Source organism: Zeugodacus cucurbitae, chromosome 4 (genome assembly GCF_028554725.1).
Source record: "Zeugodacus cucurbitae isolate PBARC_wt_2022May chromosome 4, idZeuCucr1.2, whole genome shotgun sequence".
NCBI lineage: Eukaryota > Metazoa > Arthropoda > Insecta > Diptera > Tephritidae > Zeugodacus > Zeugodacus cucurbitae.
Window position 1 is genome coordinate 27,304,183 of NC_071669.1, and position 26,782 is coordinate 27,330,964.

The following is a 26,782-nucleotide window of genomic DNA, read 5'->3' on the forward strand; positions in this document are numbered from 1 at the left end:
CATACATTGAACATGAGGATACTGAGTTCCTCTCTTTTTTACCGAAAATATAAGTAAGTCTCTCAGATTTTTTGAAGAAATTCAGAGGGAATATGTTTATACTCTCGCAACAAAAGTTGCTAAGAAAGTATTATAGTTTTGTTCACATAACGGTTGTTTGTAAGTCATAAAATTAAACGAGTCAGATATAGGGTTATATATGTATATCAAAATGATCAGGGTGACGAGACACAAAAGTATCATAACTAAGCCATAAATAAAGTTATAAAGGTAAAATTTGGAATAAAGGATCGCACTAGGAAGGGGCATATGTGGATGTAATTTTTTGGGGAAGTGGACGTGGCCCCGCCCCCAAATCGGTTATTTATATATATCTCGCAAACCAATGAAGCTATATAAAAACTTTCTGAAGTCGTTTTTTCAGCCACTTCTAAATACAGTCCTCTTACGTACCCCACCACACACCATGAAAATAGTTGAAATCGGATAATAACCACGCCCACCTCCCATACAAGGGTTGGGTTGAAAATTACTAAAAGTGGGTTAACTCACTAACCAAAAACGTCAGAAACAAAATTTTACTATTTTTATAAATTACTAAAACTAATTCACTATATCCAAAAATTACATAATTACCCTAACATCTTCAGTGTTATGCTCTACATTTAAGCTATTTGAATAAAATATTAAAAAGAAAGAAAACAAGAAAGTAATTCATAAAACAAATAATAAAAGATAAATCTTCAAGTTATTATTGTGTATAACAAATATATGTTGAGAATTATTCCCTAATTCGTTATATAAATTTTGACCCCCTAAAAATTCTGATCAACCCTGATCAAAAGATTTACATACTCTTCCTCCTAAAATCAAGGGATAGTTAATAATCCCATAAGTAGAGATATAAGGTATAAATCATATAGAACCAAAAAAATAACTGCTAACATAATTACTTAAAGATTTATTAAAATAAAATAGAGAAACATTTGAAATTAAATAGCCTAATACACCTCCCACAATACAAACAAACAAAGTTAACAACTTCAAATAACTAGGCAAACAAATTATATATGGTGTAGGAAAAATCAATCAACTTAACATACTACCTCCCACAATTCTCATTACTAGTAAACCTCTCATCCCACGAAGCATAATTCATCCCTCATCTCTTAACATATTTAAAGAACCACAATTTAATTCACCTGTTATTGAATAATAGACCAATCGAAAAGAATAGCAAACAGTTAAACCAGTAGAAAAAAAATATAGAAAGAAAGAAAATATATTAATATAACTTAAAGAAACAATCTCAAGAATTATGTCCTTAGAATAAAACCCAGCTAAAAAAGGCATACCACACAACGCTAAATTAGCAACATTAAAACAACCAGATGTTAATGGTATATAAATACCAAGTCCTCCTATCAAACGAATATCTTGAGAATTATTCATATTATGAATAATAGCTCCAGCACATATAAATAAAAGAGCCTTAAATAAAGCATGAGTTAACAGATGAAAAAAAGCTAATTTATAAAATCCTATAGATAAAATTCTTATTATTAATCCTAATTGTCTTAAAGTAGATAGGGCAATACTCTTTTTTAGGTCAAATTCAAAATTAGCCCCCAATCCAGCTATAAATATAGTCAAACCAGATAATAATAATAATAAATCCCCTAATCATCTACCTCTCAACAAAATATTAAATCGAATTAATAAATAAACCCCAGCAGTCACCAAAGTAGAAGAATGAACTAAAGCAGAAACTGGTGTAGGAGCCGCTATAGCAGCAGGTAATCAAGATGAAAATGGAATCTGAGCACTCTTAGTTATAGCGGCTAATATAATCAAAGCCCCAATAATTTCCATTTCTACTCTATTTTTCATAACTTCTAAATAAAAAATATAGTTTCAACTCCCGTAATTTAACATTCAAGCAATAGCTAATAAAAATGCGACATCCCCAATCCGATTGGATAAAGCTGTTAATATGCCAGCATTATATGACTTAACATTTTGAAAATAAATAACTAAACAATAAGATACTAATCCTAACCCATCTCACCCTAATAAAATTCTAATCAAATTTGGACTAATAATTAATAACATTATAGATATAACGAATATAAGAACTAATATAATAAAACGATTAATATTTAAATCACCTCTCATATACTCCTTTCTATAATAAATAACTAAAGAAGCAATTAATAGAACAAAAGATATAAATAATAAACTTATTCAATCAAATAAAAAGGTTATTACAATTCTAGCTGAATTTAAACTTACAACTTCTCACTCCAAAAAGATAGTATAATCATTTATTAAAAATAACAAACTAGACAAAAAAAAATTGATTCTAATAGAAATTAAAACCAAAAATCTAATTCTACAAATTGATAAATATTTCACGATCTAAAATGACTAACTCATATCATTGACACCACAAATCAATATTTTAAATAAACTATTTAGATTAATTAAAGTCAAAATAAACAAATATCTCTCTTTAAAATTAATAAATTTAAAGGAAACCAATGAAGAAATAATAGCAAATATTCCCGAATCTTACCCCCTCTAAATGAATATGCGCCAGAAAATACCTTACCATGTTGACTATAAGCATATAAATATAATGTATATGCAGCTCTAAAAAAAGATAGTAAAGATAAAGAAATTATAGTAACTCAAGATCAACTAACAATTCTATTCAATAAAGAAATTTCAATTATCAAAGTATAAGATCCGCAAAGACCTCAATAAGTTAAAGTTATAAGACCCCCTAATACAATACCTATATGAGCTACAGAAGAATAAGCAATAAGAGCCTTTAAATCAGTTTGACGTAAACAAACCAAACTAATCAATACCCCCCCTACTAATCTAATACTAACTCAAATATAATTATATTTAATGCCTCTCATTTGTATAAAAGAAAACACTCGTAATAACCCATATCCTCCTAACTTCAATATAATGCCAGCTAAAATTATTGATCCTGAAACTGGAGCCTCTACATGAGCTTTAGGTAGCCATAAATGAACCAAAAATATTGGTATCTTAACTAAAAAGGCTAAAATTAAACTTAAATACAACAAATCATAATTAAATATATAATTACCCAATAAATAAAAGTTTATAGTATTTAAAGTATTATATAAATAAAAAATCCCAACCAATATAGGTAAAGAAACTAATAAAGTGTAAAATAATAAATAAACACCAGCCTGTAAACGTTCTGGTTGATATCCTCATCCTAAAATTAAAAATAAAGTAGGAATTAAACTACTTTCAAATTTTCCATTTCCTTGTACAGTCCAAAAATGACAGAAATCGGATAATAACCACGCCCCCCTCCCATACAAAGGTTAGGTTGAAAATTACTAAAAGTGGGTTAACTCACTAACCAAAAACGTCAGAAACACTAAATTTCACATAAGAAATGGCAGATGGAAGCTACACTCAGATTTTTTCACAAAATGGAAAATGGGCGTGGCATCGCCCACTTATGGGTCAAAAACCATATCTCAAGAACTACTTGACCGATTTCAATGAAACTTGGTTTATAATAGTTTCCTTACATCCCAATGATATGTTGTGAAAATAGGCCAAATCGCTTCACAACCGCGCCTACTTCCTATATACCAGAACTTTGAAGATTATCTGAATCGCTTTCTTTACAATACACATAAAGGGTGATTTTTTAAGAGCTTGATAACTTTTTAAAAAAAAAAAAAACGCATAAAATTTACTATTTACATTTACTTTTTGAAGATAATTTCATTTAAATGTTGACCGCGCCTGCGTCTTAGGTGGTCCATTCGGAAAGTCCAATTTTGGGCAACTTTTTCGAGCATTTCGGCCGGAATAGCCCGAATTTCTTCGGAAATGTTGTCTTCCAAAGCTGGAATAGTTGCTGGCTTATTTCTGTAGACTTTAGACTTGACGTAGCCCCACAAAAAATAGTCTAAAGGCGTTAAATCGCATGATCTTGGTGGCCAACTTACGGGTCCATTTCTTGAGATTAATTGTTCTCCGAAGTTTTCCCTCAAAATGGCCATAGAATCGCGAGCTGTGTGGCATGTAGCGCCATCTTGTTGAAACCACATGTCAACCAAGTTCAGTTCTTCCATTTTTGGCAACAAAAAGTTTGTTAGCATCGAACGATAGCGATCGCCATTCACCGTAACGTTGCGTCCAACAGCATCTTTGAAAAAATACGGTCCAATGATTCCACCAGCGTACAAACCACACCAAACAGTGCATTTTTCGGGATGCATGGGCAGTTCTTGAACGGCTTCTGGTTGCTCTTCACCCCAAATGCGGCAATTTTGCTTATTTACGTAGCCATTCAACCAGAAATGAGCCTCATCGCTGAACAAAATTTGTCGATAAAAAAGCGGATTTTCTGCCAACTTTTCTAGGGCCCATTCACTGAAAATTCGACGTTGTGGCAGATCGTTCGGCTTCAGTTCTTGCACGAGCTGTATTTTATACGGTTTTACACCAAGATCTTTGCGTAAAATCTTCCATGTGGTCGAATAACACAAACCCAATTGCTGCGAACGGCGACGAATCGACATTTCACGGTCTTCAGCCACACTCTCAGAAACAGACGCAATATTCTCTTCTGTACGCACTGTACGCATTCGTGTGGTTGGTTTAATGTCCAATAAAGTAAAATGAGTGCGAAACTTGGTCACAATCGCATTAATTGTTTGCTCACTTGGTCGATTATGTAGACCATAAATCGGACGTAAAGCGCGAAACACATTTCGAACCGAACACTGATTTTGGTAATAAAATTCAATGATTTGCAAGCGTTGCTCGTTAGTAAGTCTATTCATGATGAAATGTCAAAGCATACTGAGCATCTTTCTCTTTGACACCATGTCTGAAATCCCACGTGATCTGTCAAATACTAATGCATGAAAATCCTAACCTCAAAAAAATCACCCGTTATAAAGTAAGCACTAGTGAAGATATCGGTGCAGAGCTTTGCACAAATACTACTTTTATAGTGTGGCAGCCCCATTCTAAAAATCGCCAAAATCGGACCATAGGTTTTTAAGGTCCCATATATCGAACACGAGGGCCTCGGTGCTTCCAACCTAATATTATGATTTCCAACTTTCAATGGACTTTATGCAATATATATGACGAATATGTGGGTCAAATTGTGTATTATTAATATAAATAAAGTTCAATAAATAAATTGCGAGAGCATAAAATGTTCGGTTACATCCGAACTTAGCCCTTCCTTACTTGTTTTAATACTCTCGCAACACATGTTGCTAAAGAGAGTATTATAGTTTTGTTCACATAACGGTTGTTTGTAACACCCAAAACTAAACGAGTTAGATATAGGGTTATATATACCAAAGTGATCAGGGTGAAGAGTGGAGTTCAAATCTGAATGTCTGTCTGTCCGTCCGTCCGTCTGTGCAAGCTGTAACTTGAGTAAAAATTAAGATATCTTGATGAAACTTGGCACACTTATTTCTTGGCACCATAGGAAGGTTGCTTTCGATAATGAGCAAAATCGGACCACTGCCACGCCCACAAAATGGCGAAAACCGAAAACACATAAAGTGCCATAACTAAGCCATAAATAAAGCTATGGAAATAAAATTTGGTATGAAGGATCGCACTATGAAGGGGCATATTTGGATGTAATTTTTTTTGGGAAGTGGGCGTGGCCCCGCCCCCTATTAAGTTTTTTGTACATATCTCGCAAACCAATAGAGCTATATATACCAAACTTTCTGCAGTTGTTTTTTTTCGCGACTTCCTAATACAGTCCAAAAATGAAAGAAATCGAATAATAACCACGCCCACCTCCCATACAAAGGTTAGGTTGAAACTTACTAAAAGTGAGTTAACTCAGAAACGAAAAACGCCAGAAACACTAAATTTCACATAAGGAATGGCAGATAGAAGCTGCACCCACTTTCCGGAAACACTTTCCAATACTTCTTACGTCTTATATTCATTCAAAGCATATGCGCTTCCTTAACCACGTTAGTTTGAGATTAGTCGTACTGAGTATTTAATAAAATAAATAAGGAATGGCTTAGGACGGGTGCAACCGAACATTTTATACTCTCACAATTTATTGATGTAATTTTTTTAAGATAACACAAAATTTGACCCATATATTCGGGATAAAGCCCAATAGAATTACGAAAATCATCATAAATAGTATATGAGAGCTGCTGTAAATCCTGAACTAATTTCAAGACAACCCGCTTATTTAATTTTTCTAAGAAACATATTAACCGATATATGCGGAATATAGCCCACCGGAAGTTTGATAATCCGAATATAACGTGTATGGGAGCTAGGGGAATCGCTAATAATCGCTAATTCACAAATGGTCCAAATAAGCGTGATTCCTGTAATTAAACGAGATTCTTTTAATTGAACAAATTTTTCAATTAAGTGAGTATCTGTTAATTGATTCCCCGGTTCATTGAACGTAGTACTAGATTCCAGCATAAGAAAATCCATCAAGCTACTTGGCTGTTACCCGATCGAATCACTCGCAACCAGATCGATCATGTTGTGATTGATGGACGACATATCTCCAGTGTTTTTGATGTGCGTACGCTTCGTGGTCCCAACATCGACTCGGACCATTATCTTGTAGCAGCTAAGATACGCACCCACCTCTGTGTAGAAAAGCGCAACAAACACAAGGAAGATTCGACGTCGAGAAGCTGCAATCACAACCGACAGCCGAACGATTTTCTCGCGTCTCGGTATGAGGAAACTGTAGGACGGCATATTCCTTACTTACGGAAAAGTCAAAAAAACAGTTGTTGTGATGAGGATTGTCGTCTCGCAGTTTAGAGAAAACAGACTGCATACCTCGCAATGTTGCGATCGACTGCAACACGATGGGAAAAATACTGAGAGTTGAAAAGAGAAGCGAGACGTATTTGAAGACAAAAAAAGAAAGAGGCCGAAATGCGTGAGAATGAAGAGCGACAGGGGTAAAGCTTGAAAATTTTACGAAAAAATCCGGCGACTAACTGAAGGTTTCAAGACCGGAGCACACTCCTGTAGGACCCCTAGACGTGATCTAGTTGTTGATGACCAGAGTATACTGTTTTTGTGGAAAGAACACTTCTCCAGCCAGCTGAATGGCAGTGAAAGTACAACACCAGGAGATGGCAAACCCGATTCCCCAATCAACGACGATGGAATAGATGTTCCATTACCCGACTGTGAAGAAATTAGAATAGCAATTACCCGCTTGAAGAAGAACAAGGCGGCGGGGTCGATGGATTTCCAGCCGAGCTATTCAAATACGGCGGCGAAGAGCTGATAAGGTGCATGCATCAGTTTCTTTGCGGAATTCGAGCGAACTGTGTGAAAGACTAAAGCCTACCGTCAACAAACTGATTGGATCTTATCAATGTGCCGATCAATCAATCAATCAATCAACAACTGACCAGATATTCACCATGAGCCAAATCTTGGAAAAGAGGATCGACACACACCATCTCTTTGTCGATTTTAAAGCCGCCTTCGACAGCACGAAAGGAGCAGCCTTTATGCCGCGATGTCTAAATTTGGTATCCCCGCAAAACTAATACGGCTGTGCAAGCTAACGTTGAGCAACACCAAAAGTTCCGTCAGGATCGGGAAGGACCTCTCCGAGCCGTTCGATACCAAACGAGGTTTCAGACAAGGTCACTCGGTATCGTGTGACTTCTTTAACATGATGCTGGAAAAAATATTTCGAGCCGCAGAGCTAAACAGAGAAGGTACACTTTTCTATAAGATGATACTGATATCATTGGAAACAACACCCGCGCCGTTAGTTCTGTTTTTTCCCGCCTGGATAAGAAAGCGAAGCGAATGGGTCTGGTGGTGAACGAGGACAAGACGAAATATCTCCTGTCATCACACAAACAGTCTCTGTTGACAGTCATAACTTTGAAGTTGTAGATAATTTCGTATACCTAGGCACCAGCATCAACACCGATAATAATGTCAGCCTTGAAATCCAACGCAGAATCACTCTTGCCAAGAGCTGCTACTATGGGCTAAGTAGGCAATTGAAAAGTAAAGTCCTCTCTCGACGAACAAAAAATAAACTCTATAGGTCCCTCATCATTCCCGTCCTACTTTATGGTGCAGAAGCGTGGACGTCAACATCCGATGAGACGGCACTGGGAGTTTTCGACAGAAAGGTTTTGCGGAAGATTTATGGTCCCTTAAACATTGGCAACGGCGAATACCGCAGACGATGGAATTATGAGCTGTATGTGTTATTCGACGACATAGAAATAGTCCAGCGAATAAAAAGACAGCGGCTACGCTGGCTAGGTCATGTTGTTCGAATGGACGAAAGTGCCCCAGCCCTGAAAGTTTTCGATGCAGTACCCGCTGGTGGAAGCCGAGGAAGAGGGAGCCCTCCACTCCGATGGAAGTACCAAGTGGAGAAGGACCTCTCCTCACTTAGTATTACCAATTGGCGCCAAACTGCCAAAAGGAGAGATGCGTGGCGCGCTGTTGTGGACTACCGCGTACGGGGTATCTACGCCAGTCAATAAGAAGGAACGAAAAATTTTGATGTGCAATTAAGCGAAAAGTACTGTATATATATTCCTATATCTAACTCCTTTAGTTTTGGGTGTTTTGTGTGAAACAACCGTTATGTGAACAAAACTATTATACTCTCTTAGAAACTTTGTTGCGATAGTATAAAAAATGTTCAATAGGATACTCCAAACCCGTGGAATTTTAAATTGTACAGTTTCTTGAACACACCACGTATATGAGTAGGGCTCCCGGTAATTAAAATAATACAAACACGCAAACTGTCAAATATCAATGCAAATTCGAGAGTCTATGATTAGCAGTTCATCGGCCTAATATTTGCTATTGATTACAAAAGTCCCACTGTTGTGTCATTGCCAGCATATTTGCCTTCGTGATGTTTTCTTTTAAAATTGAGTTTTACACTTTTGTCGTGAGTTACCAAGAATTACTGATGCTGCTGTTTACGTTGTCAATGGGCATTGAAAATCATAAGCGCAATCAAGCATGTCTTCAGCTGGTTAAACTTATTTCAGTACTCCGTGATGTGTTAAGCTGAAGTTTGTAAAAAGTTTGAAATTCGTTTGTACTACATGCTATGTGCGCTCATATATCAGATGTGTTTAGAATTAAGCTGTAAGTTACTTTTTGAAGTAGAAGTGTCGTTAAACTCTACGTAAATAATTTTCTGGATTCTTTGAGGTGGAAATATATGTCAGATAAGCAATTACGTGAGAATAAGCTTAAGCTGAGGATATGTAATAGTGTCTTGAAAATTTTTTATTTTTCTGTGTCTGATGAGGTAATTCCCGAACTGATTTCATTAATTTCCATCAGCAAGGTACGTTATATACTAGACTAGACTATACGCTCACTTAATTTTGCTAAGATATCTCACATATTAACCAATACAATATATGAGAAATAAAGCCCACCGTATTTTTGAAAAACCTATAATTACGTTTATTGGAGCTAGGAGATGTTATAACCCGATTTTAATAATTTTTGGAACAGAGACACACTATTAGAAGAAAACAATTTCCTCTGACTTACATTAAATTATCTGAGAGATTTGCCCATATTTTCGGTTAAAATTTACCCTTAGGCGCTGAGTTCAACATGTTCGATATATGGGGCCTTGACAAGTTTTAGTCCGTTTTCGACAATTTTGTCACAAGTGAAGCCAGAGCTGATATGCACTATTTGTGTAAAGTTTTATTCCGCTTTCTTCATTGGTTCATTATGTATGTATACATTATAGAGTGAAGAAATCAGATGGAATTCAAAATTTAGTTATAAGGAAAGTATTCGTGGTTGTGAACCGATTTTTATCCGTGTTATCAGGGTGGCAAGAAAATATTATACCGAATTACATTCGAATCGGTCGAGTAGTTCCTGAGATATGGTTTTGACTCATACATATGTGGGCGATGCGACGCCCATTTTCCATTTTGCAAAAAAATCTGAGTGTAGCTTCCTTCCGTAAAATTTAGTGTTTCTGACGTTTTTCGTCAGTGAGTTAACACACTTCTATGGGAGGTGGGCATGGTTATTATCCCATTTCAACTATTTTCATGGTGTGTGGTGGGCTACGTAAGATAACCGACTGCAGAAAGTTTGGTTTATATAGCTTGATTGGTTTGCGAGATATACACAAATAACCGATTTGAAGGCGGGGCCACGCCCACTTCCCCAAAAAAATTACATCCACATATGCCCCTTCCTAGTGCGATCCTTTATTCCAAATTTTACCTTTATAACTTTATTTATGGCTTAGTTATGACAGTTTATGTGTTTTTGGTTTTCGCCATTTTGTGGGCGATGGTCCGATTTCGCCCAAGTGCCAAGGAATACGTGTTCCAAGTTTCGTTAAGATATCTAAAATTTTACTCAAGTTACCCGTTGCATGGACAGACGGACGGACGGACGGACAGACAGACATCCGGATTTCAACTCGTATCGTCATCGTGATCATTTTGATATACATAACCCTATATCTAACTCGTTTAGTTTTATGACTTACAAACAACCGTTATGTGAACAACACCATAATAGTCCCTTAGCAACTTTTGCTGCGAGAGTATAATAATAGGAAATAATTCACAGAATACCGCGAAAACAGACATGCACCATCAATGGTTGAAAGGAGATTTGAAGAATTGATTACTCTGACATCGTTGACAATTAGAGACTCAAAAATTTTTTAAATTACAGTTCATATAGAGTTTAGAGGGCTTGAGGACAGTGTAGGTGCGAAATTTTAATGTGTTCATGTGCAAAGTGTTCTGCATACATAAATATAAACATATGTATGTATGTATATGTAAAACATATTTGGCAATGAACAAACGCTTAAATATCTCATTGAGAGAGCTATCCTCACGTACCACCAGCTACTCTTCCTTTCACCAACAAGCACTTTCAAAATTCTAATTGCTACATTAATTGAGTCGTTTGCAGTCAAGTCTACAACTTCCCTTTACAAATTGCTTTGACTACTGCCCTTGTTCCTTATTTGTGATCTTGAGAATGGCACTAAGTCGCGTAACGAGGTTTATGCAAACATAATTATAGAATGCGGTGCTCACAAGTAGGTTGCTGGTAGGGCAGTTAACACAGATAATAAAAAATGTGAAGTAAACGGCTTTTAGCACATACACATTTTTGCAAACATAAACAAGTATGTACCTACTATATAATTACTAAAATATTATATTATTGAGCCACTTATTATTAGTGAACAAATTTTAAACATTCAAACATTGCAATACGGTAACATAATAATTATTAACAAAATAACAATAATTATTATTATTTTTTCTATTAATATATACAGAGTTTTCAAGGCAGGAACATCCGTTCCCATTTTAAGTGAAATTATTATAAACCGTTTAAGGACAAAGTATAAATGAAGGCTGCATTTCACAGTATAAGCGTGTAAATATTAAACTTTCGTTTAACCCTGCATAGCCAATGATGATGATAGTCGTTTTTTAATGCATAAAATAAGATGTCGTTACTTATGGAAAAAAGTAGAACATAAGAAGTTTTGGTTTTTTTATTTCAGGAGATAACTTATAAAAGTGTAATTTTTAACCACTTTCAAAATATTTTATTCAAAAACTATTTTCTAAAAGTGATATTTAATCATGATTAAAAGATATACAAAATAGCGTTGGTTATGCAGGGTTAAATAAATATGTATGTATGTATATACTATCAAAACTAATTAGAGTATATAGCGTGTGCAGAAGTTGCGGTGTTGACCTAGTTAAATAGAGAATTGTTCATCCTGTTTTCTATGAATTGTTTTTCTTCACTTTGATTGTTTATCCATTATTTGAATTGAAACTGTTAAGAAAATAAAAAAAATGTTAACAAAGATAGATGAAAGGATTAAATTAAAGGCAATTAAATTAAGATGTAAAAGAGCAACTAGATACATTAATGAACGTCATCGTGGTTGGTTAACTTTTGCTCGCTTCAGTGATAACGCCATTTAACGGACTCCTTACTTACCCACCTTACTTGATTGCATACACAAGTACAAATATAGTATAGCAAACGGGTTCTAAATTACGTGACATCAAATCACTGAGTCCTATAGTCGCAGGCATTGTATTGTTGTTTTTATCCATATAAAAGCAATGGATAAATGAAACAGATTTTCTTTTAGACGTAGGTTTTTCCAAAGTGTATTCAACAAAGTGAACTAAGTAGTTGACATACCCGATTTTGACAATAAAATAGTAAACAATTCATGTATTTATTTACATTAACCCGTCTTTTTTATCTTGAACAATATAATATATATTGATAAAATTGTTTGCAATTTTTCAGTTGGAGCACAAAACATTAGTAAATTGCTTCCTTGAGTTGTTTTGCATAAGCAGAAAGTATTCGGCATATTCTTTTATTAATTTAAAAAATATTATTTTTTTTTGGTTTGAAATTTGTTTACTTTTGAATTTCAAAATTTAAATTTTTGACTAAATGTAAGGGTTAAATCAATGGCAACAAACATGTCAAATTCGGGTAAAAATTAAATGCCACTGAGTTCTGTAGTCGCAAGCATTGTATTGTTGTTTTGATCCATATAGGCAAAAAGAAAATGAAACATTTTTTCTTTTAGACGTGGGTTTTTCAATGTTTTTTTTTATATCTGCTATTTGATTTATACTCCGTTTGTCATTTCATAATGAACTGGCTTACACCGGTACAATATTTATTTGCTGCAAATTTTAATGTTTTACATATAATATTTCGCCCTAGAATCTTGGTTAGAGCGCTAGCACAGAGGGATACAATATGAACTTTTCGAAAAATTAGTCTGATGGATTCAGATAAAATTATATAACTCTAAAGTCAATCAATTCCTTACGTGCCGATCAATAATTCATTGATTAACAGTAAAAAATAATATTCTCCGAATGATAAATTAAATAATTTTAAAAGCAGTATAGCTATTATCTTAGCTACTATATCGGATCATGCGTATGACTCGTTTTATATATGTGATATATTTATATGTAATAGTGAGTACGGGAAATAGATCACGGTCTAGTCCATCACTTGTTGGTTAATAAGTGAGATATCTTAGCAAAATTAAGTGCCTGTATAGTCATAGGCATTATATAACTCGATGTCGAAAATTTTGAAATCGGTACAGGAATTACCCATGTGGGCTGGGGCTTCATAATATATGTAACGATTTTCGTTATTCTAGTGGACTAATAAAATACAATTATTAAATTTCGAGAGATAGTTTTTCACCGACTTTTCATTAAAATTAAAAATTTAAAAAGTTTTTATGATTAAATTCCTAAGAACATCTCAAATACAATGTCGTATGGTGTCCGATTTCTCCTTTCAATTTTTGTCATTTTGATTCGAACTCTCAAAATATGTTCATATGTTCTGCTAGTTATGTGGAGCTACACCCAAAAAAACGTTTAACAAACTTTTATTGGATGAGATTTCAGCTCAGAAGTCACATGGAATTTCTGCTTTTGAGTACTCGTCTGTGCAGTTGTGAAATGAAAATAGCAGAGGAGTTGTGAACACCACTTATCCTCAAAATAACGGTCATACTAGTTTCAGCTTTTACACAACTTGAGTCAGTCCAATCATACTCTGAAATTGGCACACTCAATTAGAGATGAGTGCATCGGTACATTCCTCAATGCAGGAAGAAATACAGCACAAGTGAATGCCAACAGTTAAATTTTGCTGTACACATTTTTGGTTGATATTTACAAAGGGCCACTAATTGAACTCTGAAAGAGCTTTTCGCCCACATAGGATACCGAGGAAGCAAAGTGATAGATAGATTTGGCAATATGACACGAACAGCAGTTTCTGCCGTGGAAACACATACATATGTATATATGAATGCCTGGTAAATGTGCTTTTGCATATATATATGCGAGTTTTGTTGAAATGATGACAATTTGATTTTCGAATACCTGTCAGTCATTCGGGACATTACAAACAGCAAAAAATATCTTTGAGCTATTAAAGATATTTTTGTGTATAAAAAAATTAATAACAAAAACTAAAGTTCGGGCTTTACTTTCACACTTAAACATAAAATAGCACCATCAAGTTTTGTATAATAAAGGACATAACGACTAACCTAGAAACCCCAGGTACAACTCCAAGCAATGAACTCATTTAACCATTCACATTAAATAAAACTGAGTGATCTGAAACTTTCAGAAATTTAATTTATAACTTCTATTCAGCAAAAGTTACGCAAAATGTTATGTTGACGGATTTTTTTTTTCAATAAATTCAACATAAAAACGGAGGAACATATGTATATGCATGTACATAAATCTCCACATGCTTGACCTCAAATCGCAGTGGTATTGTTGGTTTTATAGCACTTGCTGGATGATTTATTTCCTACTCCACTGAGTAATCAATACTTCAATTTATCCTCATCCACAGGCGATTCCCTCTAATACTAATATCAGTAATCGACTAGACCACACCACACCCACTCAATAGTTGGTGACCGCTACACAACGGATGTGTAGCAACTGCACCCAAACAGATAAGGACGAATTGGGCGAAAACACACAATCGCAAACTTTAGAAGCAGCCCAAACCTATTCCATTGACTACTAATTGCTGTTAAATCTACATACTTACATATATTCACTTCTATACGAATTCGAAAATATAGCAATTGCACTGATAAGGTATTACCAAAAAATATATATATAGGTAGCCTTATTTAATACCGATCCATACCAAAGTCCACCGTACCATCTTTAGTGAAAAATTTCACTCTGTTTTTTAAATCTGTCATTTTCAATAAAACAAGCAAAGCTGAGCGCAACGCTGATGCATGCTAGAAATAAGTGTCAAAGCTGTGCGCATACATTTTCATACGAAATTACACAGTTAGCGCAGAGTGGAAGTTGACCGAGGAAGAGCGTAACGCTGATAAACGCGAGAAAACCAGTTTGGAGTGTTTTTCGGCGCTGAAACTTATTTATTCACTTCATTTTTGCAGTTTTAAGTACAAATATGTACATATGTGATTATCTTGATACTTTTTAAATTTGGTAGAAAGGATCGCACTAGGAAGGGGCATATTTAGATGTAATTATTTTGGGGAAGGGGGCGAGGCCACGCCCACAAATAGGTTTTTTTATATATCTCGCAAATCGGATAATAACCACGCCCACCTCCCATACAAAGATTATGTAGAAAATTACGTTAACTCAAAAACCTAACTCACTAACGACTCATAAACCCTAACTTTTGCAGAAGCAATGGAAGAAGGAAGCTGTACTCAGATTTTTTACAAAATGAAAAATGGGCGTGGCGTCGCCCACTTATGGGTCAAAAACCATATCTCAGGAACTACTCGACCGATTACAATGAAATTCAGGATATAATACTTTCTTGACACTCTGATAACACGGATGGAAAATTGACAAAATCGGTTCACAACCACGACTACGTTCCATATAACTCAATTTTGCATTCCATCTGATTCTTTCACTTTTAATAGTGTGTCTCAGTACCAAAAATGGCTAAAATCGGTGCATAACTTCCCCTAACTCGTATATACCTAACTATAGGTTTTTCAAAAATACGATGCGCTTAATAGTGAAATCGGTTCAGGAATTGCAACTGTGTTCGAAATAATAGCAGTGACCAATCAAAATTTAAATAAGTGAAATTATTACACTTAAAAACTTCTAGTCATGTAATTTTTTTATGCAGAAACATGGGCCTAAATATTGAGAATCTGAGTTTAAATTGATATTTGATACAGTTATCATATTCATGGAGTACCGTTATTTTTTCTGCAACGTAGTTGTTTTTTGTTGTGATTAATAATATCAGTATTGAGCATTTCACTTTAAAAACCAATTTATTGATTATAATAAAACAAAATAAAGTTTAAATAATTAATACATAGTCGAATTACTATCGTTGGATACAATCGCTGCACATCTCCAAGGCATGGAGTCCATAAAATGCCTACGTTTCTCGAGAGGAATGGCCTTGCGCATCTTCCTCATAATACTCCATAAGTGCTTCGAATTTGATGGGAGTTTTTTTCTCTACAGCTTCATTAACCTCTGCCCAAAGATTCTCACTTCAATTAAGGTCAGATGATTGAGCCGGGTAAACCATAACCTTAAATCCATGTGAATTAAACACATTGACTGCCTGATGGCATTCTAAGGGTAGTTGTCATGTTGATAGACCCTTTTTTGTGCGATTTTCGATTCAGCGTATGGGAGCATAGTCGGCTCAATATTTCCACGTACATTTTAGCATCCATGTTCCAATATAACGGACCTATACCGTAGTAAAAGAAGCATTCCAATAGGTTGATTTAACAAACCCATGTTACACGCTCGGAAAACAAATCTAGGATAAAATACTTTAGTTACTTGGTGTCACATAAATGATATGCCACTGAATCTTAAAAAATGTAAAACGATGTGCTTTTCCCGTAGATCTGTTGATCCTTCTCCCTATGTAATAAATAACTTCAGTTTAGAGCAAGTATCTAGCTTTGTTGATTTAGGAGTTACTATGGACCCTAAACTAAATTTTAATTCTCATGTAAATTCAATTGTTTTAAAAGCTAAAGGTGTTCTTAGCTTTGTTAAACGTTGGTCTAAAGAATTTAGTGATCCGTATATTACTAAAACTCTTTTTACAACATTGGTAAGACCTATATTGGAGTATGGTTCTGTGGTATGGAATCCTAGCTACAATACCCATTCTGATAAGTTAGAGTCCGTTCAAAAACAATTTTTACTCTTTGCTTTAGGTCACTTACACTGGGATTCAAGATTGAATCTTCCTCCGTACACTAGTCGCTTAAAACTTATAAATCTACCTACACTCACTAGTCGTAGGGAAATGCTAGGTATAATATTTCTAGTAAAACTTCTGAATGGTTCTGTTTGTAGCTCTTTTCTTTTGTCTGATATCAAGTTCAATGTCCCATTTCGTTCATCTAGGCAGTTTATACCATTACTTTTAAAATCTTCGAGAACAAATTTTGAGTTAAACGAACCATTCCGTCAAATATGTTATGATTTTAATTCTCATTCCAGCACATTTGACCTGTCTGATTCGATCTTTAGCATTAAAAAAATTTGTCTTCGCTTAATAAGTAACATTAAACATTTTTTAACCTTTTGCTTTTGTAAATTTAAATCTTAGCTGTTGAAATTTTTCTTTCTGTAGCTGAGCAGTTTGAGATCTCGACGCTTAAAAACTCTTGCCTTTCATAAATAAATAAATTAAGATTTTCCTGGCCCTTATTGATGTTCTCGGGAACAAAATAAAACAATTTTCGTTCCGTCGGACTACAATATCTTGCGTAATTTTTCGACTGGCCAACGCAGGTGCTCTTCAGTAATTTGAACTGTGGCTTGCAAATGCCGCGGTTCTAGTAAAGTCACTTTCTTTGGGCTCCTGCCGAAAAATGTTACCTGTTTTTAACTCTTGACTTATTGTGGACTCAATTACACTAAGATTTAACCAGTCTTTAGTTTTTTTTGGTATAAATTCGCTTTTCTCGTGACAAACCCACAACTGTTCTCAACCATGGCCGCGAAAAAGTTCAATTTCTTCCCCTTGTTTCAGGATTTGGTTTAAATTTTTGTGCATTCAGATGCGTATTGACACAACATCCGACGAAATTTTCAATCATTCTCCTTTAGAAAAGTTTTTGCTACGTCCCATTTTCTTAAAATAAATGCGTTTACAAATTTAAGAGCGACTTCAATATAAATTTTCGCATTTCAATCAAACTATTTAAAATAATCCAAAAAAACCAACTACGTTGCACAAAAAATATCGGTATTCCATTTATATGATAACTGTGTCAAATATCAATTTAAACCAGAGGTGGGCAGAAGTTGATTTTCCTATGCACGCGTGCATAGGGCCTCTGCTGCGACGAGCAGCACAAAATATTACGCTATTTATAGCGTAACGAACGAACGAACGAACGATCGGTAGCCCTCGGCACAATGAAGACTGAATGCTATCATACCAGTGGCTATGGGAAAGCAAAACAGTCGCATGCAAACCAGAGATAAAGAGATGTACAACTCTCATATCACTGGAAGTGAGAGCGCAATTGTAAACGTCAAAACCACCTAAACTTTGACAGTTTGTCGAGATGAGGAGGTTTTGACGTTTCGCAATTGGGAAACTGGAAAGGCCAGATTGAAATGTTGCAAAAAAAATAATGCGATGGAGACATTTTTAGCCGCCTTGCAAGATCACTAATAAGAACTTAAAACAATAAATATCAATGAAAACGCGTAATTTAAAAGTGGTTTAAGAATATTTTTGTGAATTGCAGCATCGAGAAACTAATTTTTCATGGAAAATTATAAAAGAAATTGATTTATTTTCAGTTGACACTTAATAATTGACCATATTTATTACTGAAACTTCGAAAACCGGCTATTTTAATATACCATTTTATCGCTAAATGAAATTGAAATAAGTTATTTTATATTAAACATTCAGTATATAATAATTTTTAACCATAATAAATGTTGGGTATTTTTATTAAAATGCCCAAAAATTAGTATTTTGTCTGATCTGGTAATAATGCAAAATGTTATAAAAAACGCAAATTTTGAGGCGCTCTCACACTGGAATAAGTTGGACATCCCTTTATCCCTGATGCAAACACTTGTTCAAGCAACACCACGCTGCGCTATTTCAAATATACAGTGAGAGCTAACAATGTTTATGCGCGAATGGGAAGAAGATTTTTTCTTTATAGAAAATTTGGATGGAAGAGCACAATGTCTTATTTGTAACGACATTGTTGGTGGCAATTCTAAATTTTGTTTAAGCCGACATTATTTCTCTTGCCATACAAATTTTAAATTTTTTACTGGAGGTGAGCGGAAGCTAATGCTTTTGCAATTGCAAGCACAATTTTTTTAAAATTCATTGCAAATGATAATAATAATGATACTGAAACTGAAACTGATAATGGTAAAAATAATAATAAAGATATTGATTTGCCTTTAATAAAGGCATCTTTTACTGTTGCGTTGGCTTTGGCAAAGCAGTGTCGCCCATTTGAAGATGGCCTTTTTTCTTAAATTTGTCTTCAAAAGACCTACGAAGGAGAAATAGACATAGATAGTCTTATTAAATAATAATAATAATAATAATAATAATAATATAATAATATAATATAATAATGATAATAATATAATAATATAATAATGAGATAATAAGAATAAAAAGTAATAACAATAAATAATAATCAAGAATAGCACATTAGCTCAGTGTACACTGTTGCTGTGCCGAACGACATGCTCAACTTCGTGCTTTCGCTGCTTCACACACAAATAGTAATAGTATGCGTGTACAAATGTAACAATATGTGTGAGAGGTGGGCACCTCTGATTTAAACCAATGTTGTCCAACGTGACTGTGTGCACGTTATGCTTGTGTTGGTTATTAGCGTACATTCGGAAAGCTACGAGCAGACAACACGAATACGGAATAGTGCGTACAAATAAGTAAACGTACTTTTTAAAAATTACGGTTAACTAAATTATCTATATTTATTTCTTTATTATATTGCTTAATTCTAATGAGATCAGAAATGTGATTGTTTGATAGTATAGCTGTGAATTTAATTTTAATAAAATTTTCTTTTGTAATTATCAAGAAGACTTTTTCGGGCGTCTCCCTCGATATTCACAAGATTTTTGTGACAACGTTCATAATGTCTTTTTATATCATGTTTGCTACAACGCTTTATTTTTTTATAACAAATTAAGCATTCTGCATGCTTATTATTGTTCTCAATAAAAAAAATAACATTTCCCAAATTTGTTGGAACATTTTTAGTGCGTTCTGTTTTCTAGCGTCAACTGATCGCAAAATTCTGCTTTGCTTGCCTACGAAGTTGAATACAGTAGAACAACCGTGCTTTCACAGACACTTGTCGCGACATGTTGGTTTGAGGTGTCTGGCTTGTCCGTGCGCTATTGTGCGCATAGGCCGTCGACAACGTTGATTTAAACACAGATTCCCAATATTTAGGCCCATTTTTCTGCATAAAAAAATTACATGGCTAGAAGTTTTTAAGTGTAATAATTTCACTTATTTAAATTTTGATTAGCCACTGCTATTATTTCGAACACAGTTGTACCCCAGCCCTCATTTACTATATATGCTGATTTTCGTTATTCTATTGGACTTTTTTGCTTAATATATGGGTCAAATTGTGTGTTATCTTAAAAAATCTATATCAATAAATTACGAGAGTATAAAATGTTCGGTTGCACCCGAACTTAGCCTTTTCTTACTTGTTTTAATTTAAATTTGAATTAAATAAATTGAGTTCGAAAATTTGTTTAATAAAATAATAATATAATACTAAAAAATATATATGTATATAATTATAGATTAAAATCAAGAGTGTAATCAAATATAAATTGTTTTATATTTAAAAAGCTTTTGCGAATATCGTATTAAATCAGTATACAAATATTAAAAGATTAAAGAGCAAAAGTACACATGTATGTACATATGTACGTGACGTGTAACAACTATAAAAGTGTGGGCCATCTAAATTTAATATTTTTTCATCGGAAATCACAACATCAACCATCTCAGTTGTCCACTGCATGGGTTTCCGGGTGAAGTCTAAGTGCACTTGTTTGTGATGAGGCTTCAAGCAGACTTGCACACCGGTTTCTTCTATTTTAACTAATTTCTGTTATGTAAAATGTGAGCAATAAGCCTGGTTGTCACTGGAAAATCCAAATTATCTTGTATATTATGTGGAGTTCAAAACATGTTTAGTGGTTTGATTTTTAATTTGATTTATCTGGCGAATATTAAGTTTTACATTGCCCTTCGTTGGACTTTACACGCCAAAATTTTTACGCTTTTTTTTTTTAAATTGCTCACGACTCATCTGAACTTTCACTTTTGTGCCCGATCTCCAGGTTTCAATAACCTTCCTTATGGTAAATATTGATTTGAGCTGTTTTGTGTCACCGAGGCATTATTCCCCTGTATTCGCGATATAATCTTAAACATGTATATAGTGATAAAACAATTTTACTCTTTAATTAACCTAAAGATTATAATGCCATATTATAATAATAATTTTGTAAAATAACATGATTTAATAGCAAAGAAAATTAATGAAATTTTGTAATTTTTTCGTGTTTCTGACCCTAACCCTTAAACGAATAAAAATAATATTGAAATTAAAAATATTGCTCTTAAGGTTTGAACATTTTTTGTTAAACCCAACGACAGATCGTAGCACCTTATTTTAGTAGAAAAAAAGTTTAGTAGTTAGAATTATCAAGTACTACAAAGATTCTCAAACGAAAAAGGCATACGCGTTAGTGCTATTAGTAGTTGAGGGTTATAGACCTTTGAGATTAAAGAGTCATTTAGTTTATCTATACTTCTATACTAATATTATAAAGAGGAAAGGTTTGTTTTTTTGTTTGTTTGTCTCGAATAGGCTCCGAAACTACTGAACCGATTTGAAAAATTCTTTCACCGTTGGAAAGCTATACTATCCCTGAGTGACATAGGCTATATTTAGTTAAAACAAGTAAGGAAGGGCTAAGTTCGGGTGTAACCGAACATTTCATACTCTCGCGATTTATTTATTTAACTTTATTTATATTATATAATACACAATTTGACCCACATATTCGTCATATATATTGTAGAAAGTCCATTGAAAGTTGGAAACCCTAATATTAGGTTAGAAGTACCGAGGTCCTCATGTTCGATATATGGGGCCTTGACAACCTATGGTCCGATTTCGGTGATTTTTAGAATGAGGCTGACACACTATAAACGTTATATTTGTGCAAAGTTCTGCATCAATAAATTTACTAGTGCTTACTTTATATATTGTAAAGTAAACGATTCAGATCGTCTTAAATTTCTGGTATATAGGAAGTAGGCGTGGTTGTGAAGCGATTTGGCCTATTTTCAAAACATATCATTGTATGTAAAGAAACTATTACAAACCAAGTTTCATTGAAATCGGTCGAGTAGTTCCTGAGATATGGTTTTTGACCCATAAGTGGGCGATGCCACGCCCATTTTCCACTTTGTAAAAAATTCTGAGTGCAGCTTCTATCTGCCATTGCTTATGTGAAATTTAGTATTTCTGACGTTTTTCCTTATCGAGTTAACCCACTTTTAGTAATTTTCAACCTAACCTTTGTATGGGAGGTGGGCGTGGTTATTATCCGATTTCTTTCATTTTTGGACTGCATTAAGAAATGGCTAAAAGAAACGACTGCAGAAAGTTTGGTTTATATAGCTTTATTGATTTGCGAGATACATACAAAAAACCTATTTAAGAGCGGGGCCACGCCCACTTCCCCAAAAAAATTACATCCACATATGACCCCTCCTAGTGCGATCCTTCATACCAAATTTTATAGCTATTTTCCAAAGCTTTATTTATAGCTTAGTTATGGCACTTTAAGTGTTTTTGGTTTTCGCCATTTTGTGGGCGTGGTGCCAAGGAACACGTGTTCCAAGTTTCATTAAGATATCTCAATTTTTACTCAAGTTACAGCGTGCACGGACGGACGGACAGACAGACATCCGGATTTGAACTTTTCTCGTCACCCTGATCATTTTGATATATATAACCCTATATCTAACTCGTTTAGTTTAGGACTTAGTTTTAGGACCAACCGTTATGTGGACAAAACTATAATACTCTCGTAGCAACTTTGTTGCGAGAGTATAAAAAATAGGGTTCCTTACCAAAACTCCGATAATGTAAAAAAAATACCAAAAAACTTTCTTTAATCGCGAATGCTGCGAAAACGATTGGAGATATAACAAAGTGATGTACTACAATTTTGTAGAACTTATCATTATCTACAAAAATCATCATATCTCTAACTATTATAGTTTTGTCACTATAAGCGATTTTATATAAGAAAATTTATTAAAATACCACTACTTGAAAAGGCTCTTTATTTGTACCTTAAATTCTTATCGAAATAAATGATTTATTATTTAAGATCGCTTCTTTATATAACTTTTTGAATTATTAGATTCTGGCATTCCATTCCAAAGATATCAGGAGTTCAAAATTTTGAAAACCCGCTCGGCGGCTAACTATGCGTTGTATGTACAGTTGTAGGCGTCACTCGGGAACGGTGTTACGGGAGGGTGTTAAGATCACTCGCGCGGTCGATACTCTACTGAATGGTCCTGTGCGGAATTAAAAAAATTGTCGCTTGATAATAATATAATATAAAAATTAATTGCTGTTCGTTTGTGCCGCAAAAATTTTAATCTTGAAATATTCGTGGAAGGCCATAAAAAGATTAGAAAGTGAGTAAATATGGAAAAATTGCGAGGAAGATAATAAGAAGAGAATTTTATTCGAGATGACAAGAAAAATATAAAAAGAGAAAACAAAAAAATAATATTTTGAAAGTTGTCATTGTTGCTTTGTTAAAATATGTTTGTTATTGTTCAATTGTATAAGGTTGTGTCGATAGTCCAAAACAATTTCTAACAAATAAGGAAAGGCTAAGTTCGGGTCCAACCGAACATTTTATACTCTCGCAATTTATTGATGTAATTTTATTAAGATAACATACAATTGTACCTATATATTCGACATAAAGTCCAATAGAAAATCATCATATGTAGTATATGAAGGCTGATGTAATTCCAGAAACAATTTCACTCATTTTCACCACCAAGGTTAATAAGCAAACAAACGGCACATTCGGCCTTGAAATTACTCCTAAATTGCAAATGAACGAAACACCAGTGGGCAAAATCGCCAAAAATAGCGCTATAACGAAGATTTTCCAAATATTCAAGAAGGCGACAAATAAAGAATCGCCAATTAAAAACTAACATTTGAATGTTTTTGCAACAATATAATAAGAATACGTCCGTTCTTTTCGAATGTAACTTTATTAATCATCGTAAATTACAATTCTTAAAACTAAGAGTATATTACAATGAGCTTAAAACTAGTGTGAGAGCAAAAATGTGTATTGTTGTTATTTACAGAGAAAGTCCTTATTGGAAAGATCAGTTTGCAAGTGAGTAAATAACGAAATGGAATGAATATATGTGAGAGGCTAAATAGTAGATGTAAATAAAGATTGCAATTATAAATGTATGTTGTTAGTAGTGGGAGCATTGGTATATGACTCCTCCATCCCTAAGACATTTGCGTCCTCGCAAATCAAAATGTGTTTACATGTTTACTTATTATGTAAATAAATATAGTTTCTTAATTCAATAAATGTAATTATTTATACTATTCTTGAAAATTGTATCGTCTTTTTAGTTGAGTTTTATAATATTTTGTTTTACGGTTGTTTGAATCGTCGATAACATAGTTTCCATTTCTAGTATAATCAACAAGTTTTTTATACATATTTAGGCTTATTTTTAGGAATTTGTCTATTACGTACAATATTATCTAGCAATTCTTTCGGTTCATGATCTCTATTTTTGTTCAATTTCTCAATCCTTTCAATTTTTTGTTTTTCGTACAACTTGCTTAACTCTTCAATAGACTCTTTATTGAAATTCTTTATTATAAAATCAATAGGCCTCATTTTTGTTGTTGTATGAAATGTATTATTATAAAAAGTAAAAATTTTAAAAAGTTTTTCTTCTAAATCCAAATTTTTATTTTCTTTGTCAGCTTCCATTAACCTTAAATGTTCATTCAAAGTCCCATGAAGTCGTTCTACGTCTGAGTTTCCAGTTTTTAAATATGCAGTAGTAGTAAGCACTTCAATATTCTGTTCCTTTAAAAACAAACGTACTGCACTGTGTAGAATACACCTGTCATCGTCAAACACGATTTTGTTCATTTTACCCAAAAATAGTATTCTTTGCTTTATAGCAGCTAAAATTGCTATCCAATTTCTATCATTAATTTTATGAAAAGTGGCATATTTTGAAAATTTGTCGAAAGTTGTAAAGTACATTGTATTTCTGTATGGAAACCAAATATCTATATGTACAATGTCATTAAAATGAGTGGGCGTTTCCGTAACTTGATATGGAGTTTTAAGTGGTTTTCTATCAAACTTGGCTATTTGACAAATCGAACCATTATTAACTACATATGTTATTAGCTTAAATAATTTGGGATAAAAGTATTGAGTTTTCAATTCAAGGTATACTTCTTGTATGCCCCTATGATTGTTACGTAAATGCTCTTTTTCTATGATTGTTAATATTTCAATTTTATCTGTAATTTCATTTAGTTCAATGTTTGATCTGTATAGTTTTATATTGCTATTTTCAAAGAAATTTACGTACAAATACTGGAATTTTATAAACAGCTCATTATTTTCGCAATAAATACATATAACACCTTTATTTGTCAGACATTTTTCCAAAATACTTTTTAGATCTGATTTGTTAGTTACTGTTATATGAGTTTGGCACTTTTTATTTATAATTTTTAAATAATATTTTTCCTGTTGGCCATACTCTAAATAAATTTGATTTTTATAGCAATTGATACACCTTTCAGTTATAAATATGTATTTTAAATTATCTTCTAATGCGCTATGCACAGTTGCATCTACTGACATACCATTTTGGTATTCTGCGTTTTTACTCTCATTGTCACTATTTTCAATATTATTATATATAACTTTATCTACGATATTATCATTATTTGTGTCAAAATATCTGCTTAAGGTGTCCGCAAAAGTATTATCTTTTCCTTTAATATATGTTATTTCAAAGTTATATTCATTAAGCAGAATTTTCCACCTCTGTAATTTCTTATTAGGCTCTTTAATATTATGTAACCAAATTAAAGGCTTGTGATCCGTTTGTATTAAAAATTTTCGGCCATATAAGTAAGTTCGAAAATGTTTCACCGACCAAACAAGGGCTAAAGCTTCTTTCTCTATAGTGGAATATCGAATTTCATGATCCGACAAAGTTCGAGATGCATAGCAAATTGGATGACTATTTTGACTTAAAACAGAGCCAATTGCAAATTGGGAAGCATCCGTTGTGAGTATGAATAATATCCTGTCATACCAATAAATTGCCTTATTTCTTTAATATTCGTTGGCGGTTTCATTTTTTCTATGGATGATATCTTTGAGGGGTCTGGTTTTATACCTTCCCTCGACACGACATGTCCCAAAAACTTAGTTGTATAACCAGCGAATTGACATTTGTGCAACTGAATTTTTAAATTAGAAGCACGCAAAGTGTTGAAGATCTTTTTAATAGATATAATATGTTCATCAAAGCTGGTGGAAAATATTAATATGTCATCTAAGTAGACAACACATATTTTGTTTATATGGTCTCTTAAAACATAATTAATAAGCCTCTGAAATGTTGCAGGTGCTGTTTTGAGGCCAAAAGGCATTCTCGTAAATTCGTAATGACCATCAGCTGTTGAAAATGCCGTCTTTGCTCTATCATTAGGGTGTACCTCAATCTGGTGAAAGCCTTTCGCCAGATCAATAGTACTAAAATAACAGCATTTTCCCAATTTGTCAAATATGTCATGCATATTTGGAATTGGGAACTTATCATCTATCGTTTGCTCATTCAGCTTGCGATAATCAATAACTACTCGCCACTGTGGTTTACCGTTTTTATCTGCCTTTTTGGGCACAACCCATAATGGCGAATTATATGGACTATTACTGGGTACGATTATTTCTTGCGCTAACAT

General features: G+C 33.7%; 1 pseudogene; it reads right to left on the bottom strand.

Moving 5' to 3' along the window:
• Positions 1–836: 836 nt before the first annotated feature.
• On the bottom strand, positions 837–26,782 carry LOC128921449 (NADH-ubiquinone oxidoreductase chain 5-like; annotated as a pseudogene).